This window comes from Passer domesticus, chromosome 1 (genome assembly GCF_036417665.1).
Source record: "Passer domesticus isolate bPasDom1 chromosome 1, bPasDom1.hap1, whole genome shotgun sequence".
Taxonomy (NCBI): domain Eukaryota; kingdom Metazoa; phylum Chordata; class Aves; order Passeriformes; family Passeridae; genus Passer; species Passer domesticus.
In genome coordinates this window covers 80517127-80537828 of record NC_087474.1, presented here as the reverse complement: position 1 = coordinate 80537828, position 20702 = coordinate 80517127, and the positions used below count along the sequence as shown (strand labels likewise).

The window sequence follows — 20702 nt, the reverse complement described above, 5'->3', positions numbered from 1 at the left end:
TAAAAATATAGATTAAGAAAATGTAAAGCCTTAATTCAGGCTGCATTTAGGCGGTTGGGGGGTGTGGGGGGGGGAGAGATTGTACAAAATGCATGTCTGCAGAGGGGCTTCATGAGTCCCACAAGCAAAAGCTGAGATTGCAGTCCGTTCTGCATCAAGATTAGTCATAACCTCCTGAATGGGGAGCCCTCTGGGAAGAGAGGGACCAAGCAAAGGCAGGCACCTGGAAAATCCCCCTCCGCTGCTTTCCATTCATATAGAAACCGCTACATGCGACCACGAAGTGTCATCTCCATTAATAATTCACCGAAATATCTTGATTCATCAAGTCCAGGAACTTCCTGGGAAGTGTGGGAAAAGACCAGCGGGGCATCTCAGATGTCGAGAGAAGGACTTAAGACCAGCTCAGAGGATGAGAAGCCGCACAGCACAAGCACACAGTTCACAACAGAGAAAAGCGTGCGTCGGCCTCCTCTTTATCCCCCCCCTCCCCCGATTTTATTCCGCTTTAGCTATCGCTACCAAACGATTGGGAAGAAGCTGGCTGCTCTCCACCGCAGGCACGGAGCTGCTCTCTGGGGGGAAGGGGGGCTCGCTGGCACAACCCTCCTCCTCTGCCCTCCCACCGCATTCAGTTGCAAATCCCTGCCCGCCCGGAGGAATCGGCTCCGCGCCCGCTCCGCGCCCCCCCGGCCCCAGTGCGGCAGCCCCGGCAGCCGCAGCGCCGGCGCCAGGGGTGCGGGTGCGCGTATGTGCGGGTGTGTGTGCGCGCCTGCCAGGGAGCCAAGCCGAGAGGGAGGAGTTTGGCTTTATTTTTTTTTTTTTCTTCTTCTTCTTCCCTCCCCCTCCTCCTTTTTTTTTTTTTTTTCTTTTTTTTTTTTTTTTATTAATCAGGAGCAGTGAATGGAAACCAATCAGATAGAGAGCCCCCTCGGCTCGGGCTGCCTGCATGCCGGAGTTAAAAAGTGCTGCTGGCCGAGCAGGAGCCCTAGTGCGAGGCGGGGAGGCTGAGCGGCGGGAGAAGGGGCCGGGGAGCTGCGCTGCCGCGCCGCCGACCCGGGCGAGGCTCGGCCGCCTCGTCCCTGCGCGCCGGTAAGGAGATGCGGCTCTGCACCTCTGGAGGGACAAGTTGTAGCTCTCACCAGCCAGCCGCCTTCTGCTTCCCACCCACCCCCTGCTCCTTTTTTTTCTTATTCTTTCTGCCGTGCTTATTGGGAATGCTAATTAAGGGGGGGGGGTGATGACGGAGGAGGGGGACAGCACTTATTTCGCAAAGTTGGCAGCTGCCTTGCGGAGAGCTCTGCCCCCGCCGCCGCGCCGGGGTGACCCCCCCGGAGCTCCGCGCCCTGCCCGACGCTCAGGGGCGTGCGGGGACCACGTTTTGCTGGCGTTGTAAGTCAGGCGAAGGGATGCGGCGTTTTCCTGGGATTGTCATCGCCAGCAAGATACTTCGGGCGAGGAGAGGTGGTGAGAGCGGGAGAAGGGTCGTGTGTGCTTGGAAGGGAATAACAGTAATAATTAGTAATAACAACAGCAAAAGGATGAATAATTAGAACATAATAATTTTCAAAGTCTGTCTCTGTTTCTTGATACTGCCTAGTTGCTTTGAAATGAGTACAGGGCAAAGCCTTTCTGATCATGAGCGAAATCCGAGGCAAAGTACAGAACTGAATGTAGAGCACAGTTGAAATGAGGCGCTCCCTCAGTGAAAAGAAGGGGGCAGAGCGAGCAGATCGGGGGGCGTTACAGGAATTGACAAATGTGAAGTCTTTTATTTGATAAAAGAACGGGTTGAGGAGTGCTGGAGGAGGTGGAAGTAAGAGGGTAGGCGTATAGGCATTTTTACAGGAAAGAAGTTGGGTAATTGCAGAAAGCAAGCACTGAATTTGGTGGTGTAGTAAATGTTTCTAAGGAGCTGGTAACATACTTTCTGTGTCAGCTAGGTTGAACTATTTTTGTATTCATATGTATGTGACACCTACTTACCTGCACGCACAGGGAAAAGAGTTTGCATACTACATCTGTGTATTCTTATGCAGAAGGTCGAGTCAAGAGATAAGCAATAGCAGTAGAGGTCAGTGGCTGTGGAAAGGATCCTGTCACTGCTGCAATAAAATCCATATTTTACGGAGAGTTAAATGCAGTACTTTTTAAGTGCAAGTGGATGGTCACCTAAGTAACTCCTGATGACATTCAAGGTTGGAGAAGTTTAACGACCGAAATTACTCCCAGCATGATAGCACAGTTTCTACTTTTATACAAATTGAGAAGATAGGGCACCTTTTTCCTTTTACTTGTGTGTGTTTTATGATTTTAAAGTTCTGTTAGCAGTGCATGAGAAATTGAGTAGCACAAATTACTTACAGAGTGTAAGGTCAGTCCTTTCTCCAAATTTACTGTTCTTCTAGCACAACTGGAATAAAGAGTACATTCTTGTCTATTCAAGAATCTCTGAGGATGGAATGTACATCCTGCATGTGTACCTCGTGAGCTACATGCATGAACATTTGTGCAAGGAGAACATTACAATCAAGAGCAAGGTTATTTCCATTCCCTTTTGTCACAGGACCGTGTGTAGTAGCATTCTGGAAATGACATAATTCCGAGGGAATAAAATTGCTTGATTGTACAGACCTCTTTGGTTTTAATCAAAATAGACATAGCTCTCCCAGTCAAGATAAAGGCTTATCTCCTGTATTTGCTGGGCTGAAATCTCTACTATGCAGACAGTTCTTTACAAAAGTACTTGCATGTTACTTAAAACATTCCATAAAATTGATTAACATCTGTTCCTGAGCAATATAATGCTATGAGTAATGGTGCATCCCTGTTCATTTCTTTTTTTTCTAATTCCTGTTTAAAGGCAATAAGTTTGCATGTCACAGGAGAGTCGGGTAGGGCTCCAAGGCTTGTGATCAAGATTAAGTAGATTCCTTTATCATGGATATATACAGTTTTAAAGGCCTGGCAGCAATGACACAATTGGATAGCTCCTCTAAAGAGCCCAAACATGCTAATAAAGACTGCAAAGCTGAATCTCTTTTTCCTCTCCTCTCAGATGTTATCTGACACAGCACCAGTAAATATATAATCTCACATGCTTCTGGCTTTCAGCTACACCATAATCTTTCTGGACGTATTTCTAGTGGTTTGCAGTTGACTTTTGAGCTGAGGGAGGCAGCCAGTCTTTTCAGAATAACGTAATCAGAGCAGCAGCAATACTTTTTTTTTTTTTTTTAACCCAGGGAAAATGGCATTGATTCAGTCCTGTTGTAGCTCTCTGCAATTATCCTTTGCAGCCATTTAAGTAACTGGGGTCCCCATAGGGATTTATTAATCCCTCTAGGTATTTTAATTTTCACACCAGTTCACAGCTCTTGCATATCTCCATGCCAGCACTCTAAAGATTACATTTATAGACATGGTCATAATTTTCTAACCAAGCTGTTCGGGTAGAAATGTGCATCTTAACTTCTGACTCTTCTCTCCCTCTCCCTCCCTTCCTCCCTCCCTTCTTCCCTTGCACAGCTCTTTCATGCAAGCAGTAACCTGCCGCTCAAGGCAGCCTTCCCTTTCATAAAGTTTGCATTTTGCCATCTGCTGTTTCAATAATATTTAGTTGAGAGACTTCCTTCAAAGCAAAACATACACATGTTAAGAAATGTGGGGGTTTTTTTCCCCTGCTCTCTGCAGAAGATCTCAAAACTAATGTGAACTTGATAGAAGTTATGAATGTGCCTGTGCTCTCACCAGCTGAGATCCTGAGCAGCCCTCTTCTCAAGGGCATACTGGGCTCCTCTGCACAGGAGCCTCCCTCCAGTCCACTGTCCCCTCAAGTGTGCTACATCATTTTTGCTTTGACTGAAGAAGTTTTCAGCACGCTGACATGCCGCTTATTAATAGACTCCTGCAGCGTTTTGGGGTTTAGAAGGAACCACTGTTGGATTTTCTGGTGGTTGCTTGTGTGCTGTGTGGTGGTCAAGCAACATTTATCTGTTGTTAAATGAAATGATGGTTGCTGTCTCATGCTTAACTGAACTTTTCACTGTGTCACCTGCCCTTTGTTGACTATTTTTAAATTACGTTACCTTTCTAGCGCAATCTTGCAGCATTATGGTTCAAGATGTGCAGGAAATTACTTATGGATCTCCTTGGAAATAGTGGCTAATTACTAAAATGAAAGGTAGCTGAAATCTATAAAAAAGAGTGGGTAGAATGCATTTGAAGCAGCAGGCCCCACTGTGATGGTGCCTCATCTTACATAATGGTTACAATTCCTCTAGTGGCTCTGCTGCAATTATACCAGAATGAAGTAGAATTGGTTTTCAGTATCTTTTGATTATCATAAGCATGTGGGAAGGGCTGTGCCTTGGAAGCTGGGTGTTAGGGAGACTTCTTCATTAACCTCTTGAAGACCTAGTTAGTTGCGGTAACTGTTCCTGTGTCTTAAAAGGCTTTGCATCATTTGGGGTTTACTTCTTTTTTTCTGTTTCTTTTTCCTGTATAATTTCTTGGGTTCAATGCTCTTAGAAACAGGGTTGATAAACTCAGTTGTGGTTATCCTGACTGCCACGGTGGGGCCAAATTCAGGATCTTTTCAATGTAAATCTTTAAGTGAGTCCCCTATCCTGTGCACAGTGAAGAGTTCTGTCGCACACAGAGCGAATCTCTTCTGCTGACTCGATGCAGGATTCGGTTTGCAGTATAAACACCATTCTCAAGTTTAAATGTGTTCTGGTTGAGATAAAAATCCAGTAGCAGCTGGTTTGCTCATGCTGCATGCTTAGTCATAGCAGACCTTTCCAAGGGGTCTGAAAAATACTATGCTGTGTGAGGAGAAAGGTATGGCATCTTGCCTTGTTTCATTTGGGATGGGGAGACATGAGATGTAGTGTGAACATTTAGTATTAAATGCAGCTTTTAGTTGTCTTTATTGCTTAACAAAAGGTATAGGGCAGATTATTACTCCCTGTTTTAAAAACACCCTTGAAGAATGCATAATTAATACAAAATATCAGCAGAAAAAGTCATCCTCTGGGTTGTGCTATGAGTGTTGCTGCAGTGAAATTAGGTGGGGAAAGTGCTGGATAAAAGCATTTTTAAAGTTCGAGTGTGAGTTCTTCCTATCCAGTTGTGCTTTCTATGCTGTAAATCTCAGCCTAAGTCTCTTTTTAGTTCTTCCCAAATGACTGGCTGATATGTGTTGGGAGTCCATCCAGGTTCAGGTTCCTAAGCTTCTCTAGGGCACTGCTGTGTCTCCTAATCCTGATCACCCATCAGCTACTTCCCCATCCCATTTCAGGCAGACTTATCCCTCTTTGTACCCGTGACCATCTCCTTATTCCAGGTGGGGCTCGCTGCCACTGTGGTCTTCCACTGTATTTTCCTGATTGTGCATTTGGCACTGAAAGGCCCAAATAAAGACTGTAAATATTTGAGTTTATGCTTTTGTTTGTTTGTTAGCAAGAGCATTCCCAGAAGAAAATAGGATAACTGAATTTCAGGAGCGTTTATAGAGTGGTGTGAATTAATGTTATTGGTTGGTACATCCAGTCTTGTGGAACTGCCTGCTCCTTGAGTATTTTTCTCTCTCAAAACAAACCAGAAAGCATTGTTTCCTCCACAGCTGCAACCCTCTGAGCAGCAGTGAGGATCAATGCTGATGGGGAAGGGTGAGGGGAGCCTGTGAGCCCTGTCAGGATGAAAAACGCTCAACTGGCATGGTGTCCTTCCTGAGTTAAGATGTTGGATCTCCAAAAAAAATCTTTAAGCAAAGAAGTGATTGCTTAATTGTGATGGTGCCAGAGCACTTGATAGCACCATGGTGAAACATCCAAGATAAGTGATACTGCATTATCTTTCTTTACACCCAGCCACAAGACATCCTCTCCATACCCTCCTCTTCACCAGGCACATAGACAAAAAGTGCATATACATTTCCATCTGGTCTCATTCAAGAACACTGCCAGCCTTGCTATGTTTTAAGTAACTTGTTCAATAATGGCCTTATTCTGGCATTGTGGGCAAATATTTTATGGGTTAATTAGCCTGTCTTGTCAGGATATGCATATATATTTATATACAGTCAGAAAATGCTTTATTCTAGCCAGAGTGTGACTATTAGATTTCATTTGCAACATAAATACCCATCATAACCCCTTAGCTCTTTCCTGGTGACACACCACAACGCACAGAAGAGAGCACTTTATGAATGAGATCCGTCCTGGACTAACTGGGTACCGTAATTCCTCTCAGCTAAATTAATTTCATTATCATGCTGTAATGTTTACAGCAGCCTCTGAGATAATAGGTGGTGTATCTTTCCAGCATTCCCACTTCTGCATCTAATCGCAGAGTCAGAGCAGGAGGACCTAGGAGAAGGGTCAGCAGGAACTGAAAATTAGCACAAAAATTAAACACTAGTCAAGTTTCCCCAGGTACTGCAGGTTCGTGCCTGTCTGGTGGAAAGCAGAGCTGCCTGTTCCCTCATTACAATTGTCAGCTAATAGCTTCTATAAGCACAAAGGCTGCTTAATCAACACGATCATTACCATGTAGCTCTGCTTTGTTGTGAGGGTAACACCAAACTCAAAGAGAATACTTACCTCTGATGGTAACTCCACTTAGCATTGAAGGTCATGGTGATCCAGACTTGCATGAGAGACCGTGGAATGGTGGGAGAACCACTTGTGCCCGTGGGCCCCAGCTGGGGTGCTGACACTGCAGCACTGGGGCCAGCGTTCGTACTGAGTCTCACTCCAGGGAAAACCCTCTCTCTCAGAAAGAGGTCTCCTCCTCCCTCATCCTCTTAGATCCAATACCATAGCAAAAATAATTAAAAGCACAGTTGCTTTTAGTTTTGCCCTGAGGACTCAGGTGAAATCTGTTTCCTCACTGAATTGATTCACTTTGAGTGCCTGGTGGTTTGTAATTTTAGGGTGTCATTAGTCTGGCAATCATTATTTGACACAAGTGTCTTTATGGACAAAAAGAAAATTGTATAGCTTAGCGTAGTCTGCAAAACCCGCCCTCCCCAAGAACCCACAGGTACTCTGTGCACATTTGGGAGTCTCACTTCAAGTAAGGGACAAGGTGTAGTTCACTCAAAAGCTGTTCAAGTATTCCAGAATTCCACATCTTCACCACATGGCCCCACTATGAGGCTGGCCTGTATAATTGGCCATGTTTTACAGCAGGGGAAGCAAATCACCACGCAGGTGAGTGACTTGCCCCAGGTTACAGGAGGAGATCATAACACAGCAGGGATGCTGAACCAGGCTCATATAGCAAGTACAGCTTGCAGTCAACCTGCCTACCTCTCTCCTGCTCTCTTCAGTTGTTGCAGCTGATCAAAGAATGGATGGGGGGGAAAAAGTCAGATTTGGGTCTCTTTTTTTCATCCAAAAGAAAGCCAATTATTTTTCTCAAGGACTCTTTGCATCTGCATTGACACTCTCTCCCCAAAGCATTTTCTGGATGTTTTTTGATTGTTTGTTCAGCCATGTTTTTTATGGTGGGGAAGGGGGGGGAGCTGGGTAGCTCCAGAGCTGTCTGAGACAAGACTTGAGTATCTTATTCCCAGGAGAAAGTAATCTGAGCTGTCCCCAAGCAAGGTGGCAATGACCTTCCTCTCTGCATTGGCCGAGTTGGACTGGACACAAAGTTTCTTTACCATTCCCTGCCTCATACATTCCCACCTACTTATGCCTGTGGGAGAGAAGGGGATAAAAAAGAAATCTCATAAAAGGCTGACTATTCTGCATGCTGCTCCCTGTGGTTTGGGGCAGCCAGAGGTCATATCCACACTATCTCTTGTTCATGTCCATGCCTGCATGAATTCATTTCAAAGCACCCTTGCTTTGTAAATATCTAAGGAGTAGTATTCCTAGCACATAGATATGAAGGTGAGTCAAAGGGAAGTTACTTGAATAAGGACATGGTGTACACCAAAACCCCTGACACGGGTATTGATCTCAGTGTAAATAAAATAGAGGGAGAAGTAGGAAGAGACACATAAAAAAGACGCATTAAATTTAAAAGTTATGTGGCCAGTTTAGATCGAAGCAGTATCAGGTCCTGAGCTCTGTGCCACCTACTATGACCTAATGCTTTTGGAGCTGGCCTGACAAACTGATCAAGCTCTACAAGAATTCAAGAGAACCTATTTCCTCACTTTCATAGTGTGAAGAGTGCCCTGGCAGATCACAGAGCAGGAATATATAGAGGTAGAATTTCTTTCAGGGAGCAAATTTCTTTTGTGAAATTGGTGCTCAATTTAGCTGTCAGGGCTGAAAGGGAAAAAAGATGCAGAAGCAACACTTAAGTCCACCAGCCACATCCCTTTAAGCAATTCATGCTGTGCCACCCAGTTTTATAAAACCCTGTATTTCATCTAAACTCCATTTAAGTCTAAATAATATGAATGCTCTGCTATGGTATTTCCCTTTTCACTGCTGATAATTACCAAGTTATTTCTGCCATAAACAAAGCATGTTCTTCTCTCTGACTTATCATACCTGGTCCCAGAACAGTTTGCTTTTAAAAGTACTAATAAACTACACTGAAGCCTACAAGGTTGTTTGAATATTTGAGTGTTGTTCTGGATCAAGATGTCAGGGTTTGTAATGAAACGTTTACAACTTTGCAATTATTTTCATGGTGACCACAACATGACTGCCAAATGTTTATATAATTTGTATCCCTAAATAATGGACTACACTAAATGGGGATGGAAAGAAAACCTGTGTAAGGAATAACCATCATTTCCCACTGATGCCAGCAGATCGCCTTGATCATCTGTACAGCATGGAGAAGATTCTCTGCAGTCTCTGTCAGCTCCCATCAGCAGTTGCAGAGGGGATAGAGAGGACTGGACTGAGATTTGCACTTCCTGGCTGTTTCTGCTGGCATGTAATGGGAAGATTCCTCCTTTGTGCAAGTGTCACTGTGTGCTGCATCTCTAAAACCAATTCTTAGCTCAGATTCTTCCTCCTGGTGCCTGTGTCTTCAGGTCATTTGCACTTAAGAGGAAGCAGAGCATAAGCATCTGAAAAAACACCTGGTCCAGTGTATTATATGTATTAATATCTACAGCCATCAGGACAATTCTGCAGACAATCTAATCTCAAGCAGCTTTCAAATTTAGTGCTTTTCAGAGTGGTGTTTCCCATCAGAAACAGAAGTGTGCACTCTGATTTATAGGAGGAATTTCTTTTCCTCTTGGAAAAAAAAAAAAACAAACACAACAAAACAACACAAGAAGAGGTTCCCACTTTTCTCAGCACATAATTTATATTGCTCTTAAATGAAATGCATTACCATATTGTAACATGTAAGGGTCTATTTTGCAGGATTACTGAAGCAGCTTCTCATTAATCCACCGTAATTCATTTGTCAGATATCTTAAAGCTACTTGATATTGGAGTTACTTTAATGTATGACAGAGTTTTCCTTGGCAGCAGGTTGTAATTTCAACCAGGCTGGTAAATGTGAGGTCAGAGGCTGGTTACTGCAAATCTAGAAGGTTAAAATATGCTGCACATCCTTCTTCCCTGTTGCAATAACATCCTGAGTCCCGGATGAGCAAAAGTAAATACTGGAATTATTCAGGAAAAACAGGTTTCATCCTCTTGGAACGGTCACACAATATTATGTATTTTGTGTCTATTGCAGAAGTACTTATATTTGTCAAGCTGGCATTAAAAACAGCCTTCATGAGCTGCAGACACCCAAGCTCAGATTTAGTTTTGAGCCCTGACCCGAGCAAGTATCTGTTACGTCTCAGAGGCTGTGGGTCTCAACAGAGGGAGCTGCTGGAGCCATGGTGGTGCCTGGGGTGGTTGCAGTTTAACAACAGGCATCCTGGCATGGACAGGCAGGTATCCCAGCATTAGGAGCAGCCAGAAAACTTACTTAAGAAGGCTGAACTGAGCAAGGCAAATGGAGAGACGAGCATGTATGAGCAACTGCAGTAGGTGTTTGACTGGGGCCAGCTTGGTGCAATCCAAAATACCAGAGGTCTTTTGTTAAGTCCCACAGTTAGAGTGCTTTGCTGCTGGTGGTAGAAAGGACCAAATTATGGCAGCAGCAGTTTCCAGCTCTGGGAATGGTGAGGTCAGCATAAGCAGAGGATATTCAACCAGATGGTGTTCAAGTCCTATTTTTCACTTCCTTCAAAGATGACGTGGTGGAATGTTTGATACTTCTTTATATACACTACTGATGGTAGTGCAGGACTCATGCTTATTGCAGCTTTATTTCCAGGATATGTTGCATAAAGGTTAATGAGGACATGCTTTCAGATATCACCCAACTTCCCATATTCTCCTTCCCTTACAGATTTTTCTTCTTCCATGGGAATGTTATATACTCGTCTGTTGTTTTATAAGATAATTGTTCTTTGCTCAGCCCTGTGCATGTTCTAATTATAGAATGTTTTAGGTTAGAAAAGACCGCTAAGACCACCAAGTCCAAGAGTGAACCCAGCACCGTCAAGTCTGTCACTAAACCATGTCTCTAAGTGACATGTTTCCTCAGGAAGGACAAGGCACACCAGGAAGCCAAAAGTTCAAAAGACTTCAGTGTGTTGGAAGTAGGTGTTTGTTGTCACATAGTGGGTTCATCACAAGGATGGATGAGCTTGCTCTTGCGATTGCTGTTTTACCATTGACTCCAAGCTGCCCAAAACAAAGCAGAGACTAAGCAGAATTCATCTGCAAACTGGGATAGCATGAATTATCACAGAATATTCTGAGCTAGAAGGGATCCACAAGGATTTTGAAGTCCAGCTCTTAAGTGAATGGCCCATACAGGGATTGAACCCACAACCTTGGCATTATTAACACCATGCTCCAACCAAATAATTGAACTGAGCCATTAGAAATAAGTTGCTAATGTAAGCAAGATTAACTTGATATGCTGCCTGAAATGAGATGTTAGAGATGATAGGGAGGAGAGAAAACTTTTCATTTAGATGGAAACAGGACTGATTAATTAAGCAGTAACGAACAGGGAACCTTGCCTTGAATTGATATGAGGCTTGCAGTGCTAATTTAACACAGAATACAGCTTCCAATTTGTTATTAAATTAAAATGGCTTTTAAAATTGTTTACTTTTTTTTTCCCTTTTCTGCTTCTGTGTAGCAAAATGATTATTCTGGCTAGTTAGAGAAACCAATCAGAGCAGCAGAAAGTGTAGGTTGAGAGAGGAAAGATTGTTCTGTTTTGTAATTAAGAAATATACACTAATATCCATGACATCATGAATAAGCACTTCAAAGTAGTAAGTATGCTCTGTATTGCATATTAAATGAAACAATTAGTATGCTAACAAGCTGCTCTGGACATACACTAAAAAGACATCACACTTCAGGAAATTACTGTTTCTTATTTTTTTACTCTAAAGATCTGCTCACCTGACTGACAAATAGTACCAAGAAATAATGAGGAAGAAACATTCTTCCTTTTCGTCCTTTCCCCTTTTCTTGCAATTTTCAAAGCAGTTTTAATTTTGGAGACTTTGTGGTGACTCCACATAAAGGAGCTTTTTCTACCCCAATCAAATTATATGGTGGAAGTGTGAGAGATTGTATGTGATAGACAAATCCTATGGAACAAGAGGGAAAACAACCTTCTAGCGACATTGCTTTTTTTAGTCTCAAACAAAATACACTCTTGACAGGAATGATTCCTTGTAATTTATTGTAGGATAGCTGAACAGTAGCAATTTGTCATGCGTAGTTATGTAATTTGATGGGTTCATTTCTTAAATGAATTATGGATTATGGATTACCTCTGTATATCAACAACAGAGCTGTATCTTTTATGTAAATATTCCCTCAACTTTTTCTTCCTCTTCCAATCCATTTTCCGTCATACAGAGATGACTTTTTTCCATCTAATCTTTCAACTAATAAGGTGTTTAATAATTTAGCAACCTAAAAAATGAGCATATTTCAAAAGAGTTAGTATCAATGGTAGTGTAAGAGCCTGAGGCTACGAAAAAGTGGATGAGGTTACCAAAGTTTTAGAGTCAGGATCCCAACTGTCTTTCTGCTTCAGGCAGCTATTTTATTAAAGTTGGTATTAAACAACACTGCCTAAGGTCTGATTAACAATTTATGACTTCCTAAGAAGGATTAACAGAAGCCTATCATTTTTATATTTAAATCTTGATTTGCATCTAAGAGAAACCATACCCAGGTTTATATTTTCATTATTTATTATTTTTATTATTATTATTATTACTGCCTCTGAAATGTTGCTTTTGTGAATATTCCAAGCGCCAGTTTGTTGTGCTGATCTGTTGGTACGTCATCCCCATACACGTGTCAGAGGGACAACTTGCTTCTTGCATCCTGTGATGGGCTTGATCCTGCAAAGTCGTGGTTTTTGTCTCATGCTGGGCTCAGTTGCTCTTCACTGAAGTCCATTGGGACAGAGGGTGATCTGCAGTTGGCAGTCAGGCTGAGATCTGCAAGACCAGGAGTTGAATGTTGTCCGGCTAACATTACTTTGGGGAGTAAAATCCAGTTGTACAGGACCAAGGCTCGCCTGACATACCTTCCCAGAGGGAAATTTTCCTGTTTGACATTCACTTTGTGCAACTCCTTCCCAGTACCTCAGTTTTTTATAAGCCTCCCAGTCGCGCTTATGAGGCTGCTTCTGTTCCACCTCTGCTAGGAGAGGACCAGAGGGTGTTTCTGCTGCTATGTTCTGGGGTGTAACAGAGCAGGAGCTCTGTTGTTGCTCTTTGCTCTTACGGACCCAGAAAGAAGCATGCTACCAGGTGGGAATGGGTTGAGGAGTAGATACCTAAATGTGCTGGCCAAACTTTGTTCACTCTCCTGTACAAGAAACCAGGCCAAAGACATGCAGCTTAGTGGAGCGGAGTGGAATTTATTCTACTTCTGGCAAAGATTTTTTTTAAATCATTTTTTGTTTTAATGTTCAAATAGAAAATAGTAACAATGGCCTGTTCTGTTACCTCTTTTCAAACTGTCCTAATTCCCCCATTGACTGTCTTTTCTAAGTTCAGCTGCCTTAGAAAATTGTGTGGCTTTTTTTTTTCCCTGTGTATTTCCATTTCTGATACTCTTCAGTGAATTTAACACTCATGTCACGAAGGGATGGATGTGGTGGTCATAGCGTGTAGAGCTAAGGGAAAAGATTGTCAGCTAGGGACTAAGAGCTCCACCGGCTCACAGCAAGGGAGATATTATTTTAGTTTTCCTGAGCTTCTCTAGTCAGTAAGACACAAAAAGGTTCTGAAGAAATGTTGATATTTTTAAGGATCTTCATTAGATTACTTGAACTCTCAGCATGTCCATTGTTTTTCTTATGACCAGTTGCATGGTTTTTGTCTTGGTCTTAAGGGCTTTTAAGTTTTAAAATATGAGAGCCATCATCTGAAAATTGCTGGTTCTTCAGAGCAGAAACAAGCATTACTACATTCAGAGAAAGATTTCTCATTTTCCCGGCTTTTCAGGATGTGCTAAGCTGAATTTAAGAGCTGAATTTTAGAGCTGCATTCACATTTCAGTAATCTGCTCCAAGAAGTGCAGTCTGAATATTTTCTTGTGACACTTGCCTTCGGCCTGTGCTTGTGGGTCATTATTGACAGAGGGATTTAAACAAATGCTCAAAAGATTGTGCTGAATCAGGGAGCAGTACCTGAGAAGAATAAGCCCCTTAGATGCTGGATTAACAACACTCAAAGTTTCTAGCTTATTCTTCAGTTCTGACTAAAATTTTATCTAGTCATATTCTCAGTCAAAAGAGGACAAATGAATATTATTCCATTGACTTCCAAGGACCTGAAATGATAAATATGAGCTGAAAAACCAGACCAAGGAAGCAGAAGAAAATGCATGAATAAATTATCAACAGTGGACATGCCCAGGAACTTAGAGCAGTCAGGTCTCCCCACTTTCTCTTCTCTCTCTCCTATTAAAAAATCCTCAGCCATGTATCTAGAGAGCAGGAGAAATATCATGGGACTTCTGTGGCCAGAGACACAGAAATCAACAGTGTGAGTGGATAGTCCATACTTAATCTGTGCGGTGAAGTAGTTACCAAATATATTCTACAGCAACACCTATTTATTTGTATGACATTAATGTCCACAGGTCCTAATTGTGGGAAGCAGTGCTCTAACCTAATAGAGTCCCAGCTGGCAAATATGTTCAGAGAAATCAGTCTTAGCTGCAGGATTATTTGACCAAAATATGGCTAACTTCACAGGAAATCATATTAGAAGAGAATGGTTAAGTGAGTTCTACCTTATAATAGATGTGTGAGTTAAACATGTCAGCTACACTTTTGTCCAATTAAAGCATACTTATTTAAAAAGATAGCTGAATACCTGCAGTATTGTGATTCATTCTGTAGCCACTGGAATGGTTTTAAAGTCTTCTGCACACAGAATTTGCAGGTGAGGTCTGTGATTTTTCACTCACAAAAATGGTTTCATGGTTCCCTTAAATGAATCAGAAATAGAAAAAAAAAAAGAGGTCTGACCACAAGACAGACACAAGAATGTCTTATGTGTAGGAACAGCATGGTATCAGGCATAATACAGAATATCACAGTTCTTTAAAGAAAACAACAGAAAGAAGTAAGAAATAAAAAGTGAGGTCAAAATATTTGATGGGAGTCACAGGAGACCATACTATGTGACTTCAGTTGTCTTGAGGATAAATTTTGCTCTGAGAATGACACATCTTTCCCCTGTATTTGTGGGTAGGATTGTTGCCAGGAAAATGACCTCTTCTCTGAGCTTTGATTTTAATTTTATTCCTATTCTGTGACTACACTCTTGGAACTATATAAGCTGTTCAGCCTTGGTCAATAGCTATTTTGTGGTTACCCCAGGTTACTTTCTGCAGCAAAGTTAACAGAATTTGGAGGGAAAGGTTGTCTGTGTCATCACAGTTTGCAAATATGGATATGGTATACCCGTCAAAAACCAGTCTGTCAGCACCTGGTTTGTAAACATCTCTCAGTATCTGCTTTTGGATGCTCCTTACTAGTTGATTTCCACTACACAACAGTGCTTTAAAATGTTCTCATGTGGACATCAGCTTGCAGTGGAGCGTCAGCTAGCCAGAATCCAAAGATAAAGCCAAGTACCTTCCTATTTTGAAAGTTTTGCAAATGGTCACATCTTGACATGATTGAATGAGGGAAATATATAAAGTTGTGATCTCTTAACATCTGCTCCTGCCTTATTTTCTGAATCTCTTCAGAACGAGCAGACACCCAAGCCTGCATTCACACACCCGGCTTTAAATGGGTTACTGGTATCTACACTTTGCTGCTTGAGTCTTCTTGTGCCTTCAACCCAGCTCTGAAATGTGTCCCTCCAGGTTAGCTTGCATAAACATAAAGCCCCAAATTAGCATTGCAAGCAACCATTGCCCTCAAAAACCAGTAGTTTTTCTGTGCTCAGTGCATATTTGCTATCTGCTAATGCATTAAAAAAAAAAAAAAAAGAAAAAAAAATCTCGGCCAAGTCCTTAATTTGGAGTAAATCCATGTCTAAAGCTAGTAACTTTAAGGAACTGTCACTGCCTTTACCAGCTAGAGAACAGGCCTCTGTGACTGCAGAGGATGCTTTGGAACATTTGTGCTGTGCATTGTTTCTGCCTGCCTGAAAGGATGCCAAAAAGACAGAATACGTTTTCACAGAGGCAGCCTTCTGGTTGTTGTCCACTGTGCAGAACGGGGTGCTTACCTATACAGTGCAAGTCTTCTGTACTGCTTGGCTCTAGGCACAGCTCACATACCTATGTGATATAAATACTCAGCTTTGCTTTCTCAGCTCTAACCCTTCCCATGCAAAGTCAGAAGCGTGGACACTGTGCCAAAAATAGGATGCTGAATCCTAGCTCCTTGCAGAAATGATCTCTTTAAAAGCCACAAGCAAAGAGGGAAAATGATCTGGAACCATCTCACACTGTAAAGGATATTTTGGTTGTCTAGTGGATTTTTTTCTTCTATCAGGGCAAAAAAGACCCAAACACAATTAAAATATTAAAGTTATAACACCAGTGGACACAGGAATCTAGACAAAGGAATGAGCATTTCTTGTTTCTTGTGTTCTTACAGATACAGGAATGAACATTTTACCCAGACTCCTGCTCAGGACAAGTACTGTGTGACTGTCTGGCATGTCCTACACCATTACTATTCAGGCTGCTGGCACTGGAAAAAAATACACTATGTGAACACAAGAAACGTGGAAGGATAAGAATTTGGAGAGGAAATGCCTGTATTTTACATCTAAAATTCTGTCTCTTCAAAAAGAAAAGGAGGGACTCCTAGAATTTATATATTTCCTGCAGTATGATGGATTGATAAATCACTCTGGGGGAGTGATATTTTTGGACAGAATAAAATACTCTCCAAAAGTTTTTAAAACATGCTGCCTGGACAAGGTAGTTCAGTAAGAGTGTTTTAAAAGGCCTCACAAGAAATTCTGCATCTTTATTTCACAGCTCTCCCTCACTTGCCTGTCTCTTTCAATAAAGTGTTACTCTGCCATTGAGGATACCTGGCTTGCTGGCTGGTGTGACACATGTTTCAGGATGTAGTTGTTATTCCTCAGGGGATTGGCAAGCAAACGAATGTTTGAAAGCCCTCTACCTTCAAGGCCCCTACTTGAGAACCCCATTTAGAGCAGATGCCAGCAGTCAAAAGCACCATTAGTACCACCTAATGGCTCTTCACAGGACTGTGTAAGCAAAACAAGTATTTTATTCCCTTTCATACAGAAAAAAAAAAAAAGGTAAATAGTAGTGGGTTGTACTAATAGCATCATCTGTTGAGAACTTCAGTGGCGCTCGCCCATGAACCAGAAGCAGAAGTGGCATGAAGGATGGCACTGCCAAGTGATCTCTAGGCTTCTTGGTGAGGTGGGCTGAATAAACTCTCATTGCTGCTGTTTATCCCTTATCTGTTCTGTGGACAAATAAACCTTCAGCCTCTGAAGCTGACAGTGTATATTCTGCAGGAGCATTGCACTAATAAAAAAAATTTAAAAGGGAAAAAGAAAAAGCACATTCTGAGGTAGCTGATTTATCACGGGAAAATGTCCTGTACTTTTGGGCCCCTGAGTTGCTCAAAGAGCCTGTGGCCTGTGTTTTCTCATATCTGCAGAGAACTACAGGGAAGTCTCTAATCTCAAGGTGGAATTCACTTGTCTCACATTCTAGTCATACAGTGAAAGACCTGCAGTATATAAATATGTACCTGATGCATTTAGGCTACATTTTTAAATTTGAGTGTAGAACTTTGAGTTGTGATATCGCCTCTGATAGAGGAGGAACAGGAAAGGAGCACAAAAGATACAGTTTTACAACCACCCCTTAGAAACCCCTTATTAAAGAAGGAATTGAATAACTCAGGGTTTGAGTGTCAGTGCCCTTCCTTTCATGAGTGATCTCACGCTGAGTTCAATTTTTTTTTTCCTAAAGTGCATTTTATCACTGCCTTTTAAGGTCTTTATACCCCAGAGCAGATCACTTGCAAGTTTACAATGGAAAATTATTTTGTTAAGCTGGTGATGACTCACTGGAATAGGTATTTGCAGACCTGGACACTGGGGTTTGAAGATTGTCAGAGTGCACAAGCTTTTTAGATGTATACCCCAACAGAATCACAGGCATGTAAAAAAAAAAAAGACTGTATGGCATGTAATTGTAATTAGAACTGATTTTTGCCCTCACACAAATAGATGTATATGCACCTAGAATGCATTTATCTGTTCATCCCACACAGACATACTTTTCTTCCACTTTAATCTAAGTCAGATCTATAACTCAGCCTTAAGTTTCAGTTAATCAGACAAGAACATCAGTGTTCTTCCAAGGAAAAAGAAAAGCCAAATCCAATGAAATTTATAAAAGGACATGATCATGTTTTCTGTCATTTAGATTGCCTGGCCAAATGACAGGACCTACAATCACTCTTAGTTAAATTGAATTATTGGTCCTGCCTCTCCATTGGAGATCCTGGTGACATTAAGTCCATTAGTGGACTTCTATGATTTTGCAAGGTTGAGATTTTAATTCATAGATTTTAAGGAAATTGTCAGCTTATGTGACTAGAATTAATGAATATTTCATATTTTAGGCTTTTGGTGGTGTTTGTTTCTTCTGAAAATTTATTGTGTATGTCACTCCTTGTTGTCCACTCTTAGCATTGATTTTCTTAAAGCTCTGACCTGTTAAGGCAAGGATGCTGTTATACATGGATTTTACTAAAAAAGTTAAATCCTTAGCTCTTTCATGTGAAGAAGGCCTTGAAAACATGAAGTCTACAGAAAGCAAAAAATATAAAAGAACAATATCGAGGTTTTTTTAAGTCAGTCCAGCTTACGATTAATTTGGAGACTTGGGGTTGGCAATACAGTAAATTTACTTGCAAACATTTATAACTTCTTGCTAACTAGTTGCTTATTACATTACCAGCATTATTATTATCTCTCACCTTTCTGGAGCAAGGCATATTTCAAGACTCCACTTTTCCATTCCTGTGATCTCACTAGTTCACCCATGTGCAGCCTGGCCAAAGACATGTGGATGCCTTAGTCACAAGTGGCTAAATAAAACAGAAATGTATTAAGTAAAGGTGAATGATAATGACTGTAGCACTTAACAATTGCATGTTCCTCTGTGTCCAAGTGCTTCATAAGCAGGAACTAATTACAATACATTCATTAATAATGGTATGTTCAAAGAGATATTAAACTGTACTCTTCTTGAAATAAACTGCTGTGCTGGGAAAGGAAATCACTAGATTACAAGACAGAAGGCATCATCTTTAGGATAATCTCTCTGTAACCTCATGCACCCAGGTCCCTCCCATGAAATGCCACACATCCATATTTCCCCACTAACACCTACTCGGGAGAAGTTTGTGTCTTGCCTGTGTTGCCTTTGCTTCAGCTTTTTTGGTGCAAAGGGGCTGCAGGCTACAGTAACTTCTCCCTTTGTCTATTTGTGAAAGGACACAGAAAAAGGGTTGGGAAAACATTATTTAATGGCCATGGCTTTAAAGAAAGCTGACTAACCCTCAAAGCATTTTCAGTTACATACTGCAGAGCAAGACAAAAAAAAAATCTCCTTGCTGCTCTGCTGTACTGCTGTAGCAGAGTCATCCTGTGTTTTCTCCTTGAAGTATGTGATGTCACCAAAAATTGATTACTTGGACAAGAAGAAATAGGATTGCAGGGAAAAAACAGATTTGTTATATTAACTTGATTATAGCTTCAGGTAATAGATAACCTTATGCTTTATTTTGTGAGAAAAAAATAGCTTTTTAAACACTTAAAAATTACACATTTTTAAGAAGGTATTTAGTAACAAAGTAAAATGCATCATTTTTTTTTGGGGGGGTGTTTGTTTTTTGAGGTTTTTTTGTTTGTTTGTTTTGCATTTGCTTACTTGTAAAAAAAAAACTTCAAGGGATAAATCACATTCTAATATAATCTTTTTTTAACTTTAGCCAATAAGCCTTTCCAGGAATTAAGCCCACTGCATGGGAGAGGTGGTGGCACATACTTTCTAAGAGGTAACTAAATTGTGCGTGTTGTGCTTTCTCAGTACTGAACTCCAGGCTCTGTACAGCTTCCATGGAGCTGCTCCTCGAGGGTGCCAGGACACAGTGATGCAATTGCTGTGGCCCCTCAGAGAACTAAGGCATTTTGGATAAGAGGGACCCTAAAAAGTGTAAGGCATTAAATAAACTTTGGAAATGGACAGGAGTTTCTGTTGTCTTGGCCATGCCGCCAAATAATATGTTCATGGCATTCCTGAGCTTGCCCAGCACATGTCACTGCAGGCAATTTTGCCTTTCCTTGTAAGGGATGGTGTGGAGATGAGCTTTGCTATCCATGGATGCTTCAGGCATGGACATTCTTAAAAAATTATACACCCACTAAACAGCAGTGGTGGATATCTTAGTTACTGGAAATGTTCAGGGCTATGGAAGAACACCCACCCCCAACTTTAGTTTCTTGACATTAAAAATTGATCTTGAAATACCAGCCCTGTAAAATCCATTGATCACTCCTTCTAATGCAAGAGATAAGGCATTCCTGAACCTCTTCAGTGTTTATAATATAGATTTAATGAAGGTGGATGTTGCAAGTTTCATAGGTGGTAACAGCTTGGGTTGTATTCTTTCTGCTTCTTGTTCTTAAAGCAGCATTGGATGGCAGTTTCCCTGGGCTAAGATGCTGAATGTCTTTTTCTCTTCTCAGCTTTCTAAAAATTAAGTGTAATTCAACTCCTGTGAATGATAGCCTGCAGATAATGACCTAGCCAAAATTCTAACTGGAGCTCATTTAAAGAGGTCATTATTCCTTTTAATTAAATAAAAAATAGGAAGTTGGTCCTTTCTTATTGGCAAGGAGTATGAATTCTTTTCACGGTGTTCTATGTTCAGTAAATCCTATAACTTAGGTGAATTCTAAAAGCCACTTTTGAAGGTATTACAGCACAATTTTTTCACAAATAACACATATGCTGAAACCTTATCCTTTTTTTTCTATTTTTTTCCCCAAAACCTTCCTAAACCAGTATCTATTTGACCTAAGCTTTCACGGCTATCTAAGCACTAAAAACATGGAAGTTCTTAGATTATTGGTAGAGCTAGCATAGCTCATGATCTATTTAACTGGAAGAAGCTAATTTTCTAAA

General features: G+C 41.3%; 1 protein-coding gene and 1 long non-coding RNA gene across 5 annotated transcripts in view; one reads left to right on the top strand and one right to left on the bottom strand.

Moving 5' to 3' along the window:
- The first annotated feature begins 656 nt into the window (after positions 1-656).
- Positions 657-20702, top strand: part of LOC135304663 (cadherin-6) — a 103034-nt gene continuing 82988 nt past the window's right edge. For 2 of the 4 annotated variants that reach the window (XM_064427357.1, XM_064427321.1), the window contains exon 1: positions 657-1092. The gene's annotated coding sequence lies outside the window, so the exon portion shown is untranslated. Of the gene's footprint in view, positions 1093-1262; positions 1468-20702 lie in introns of those variants that run through there. The other 2 variants (XM_064427339.1, XM_064427330.1) reach the window with 2 other exon arrangements.
- LOC135304685 (uncharacterized) lies at positions 12174-18602 on the bottom strand. The gene is made up of 3 exons (XR_010365963.1): positions 18490-18602; positions 14363-14476; positions 12174-12472 (listed from the first exon to the last, which is right to left on the bottom strand). It is a non-coding gene; the product is annotated as an uncharacterized LOC135304685 (long non-coding RNA).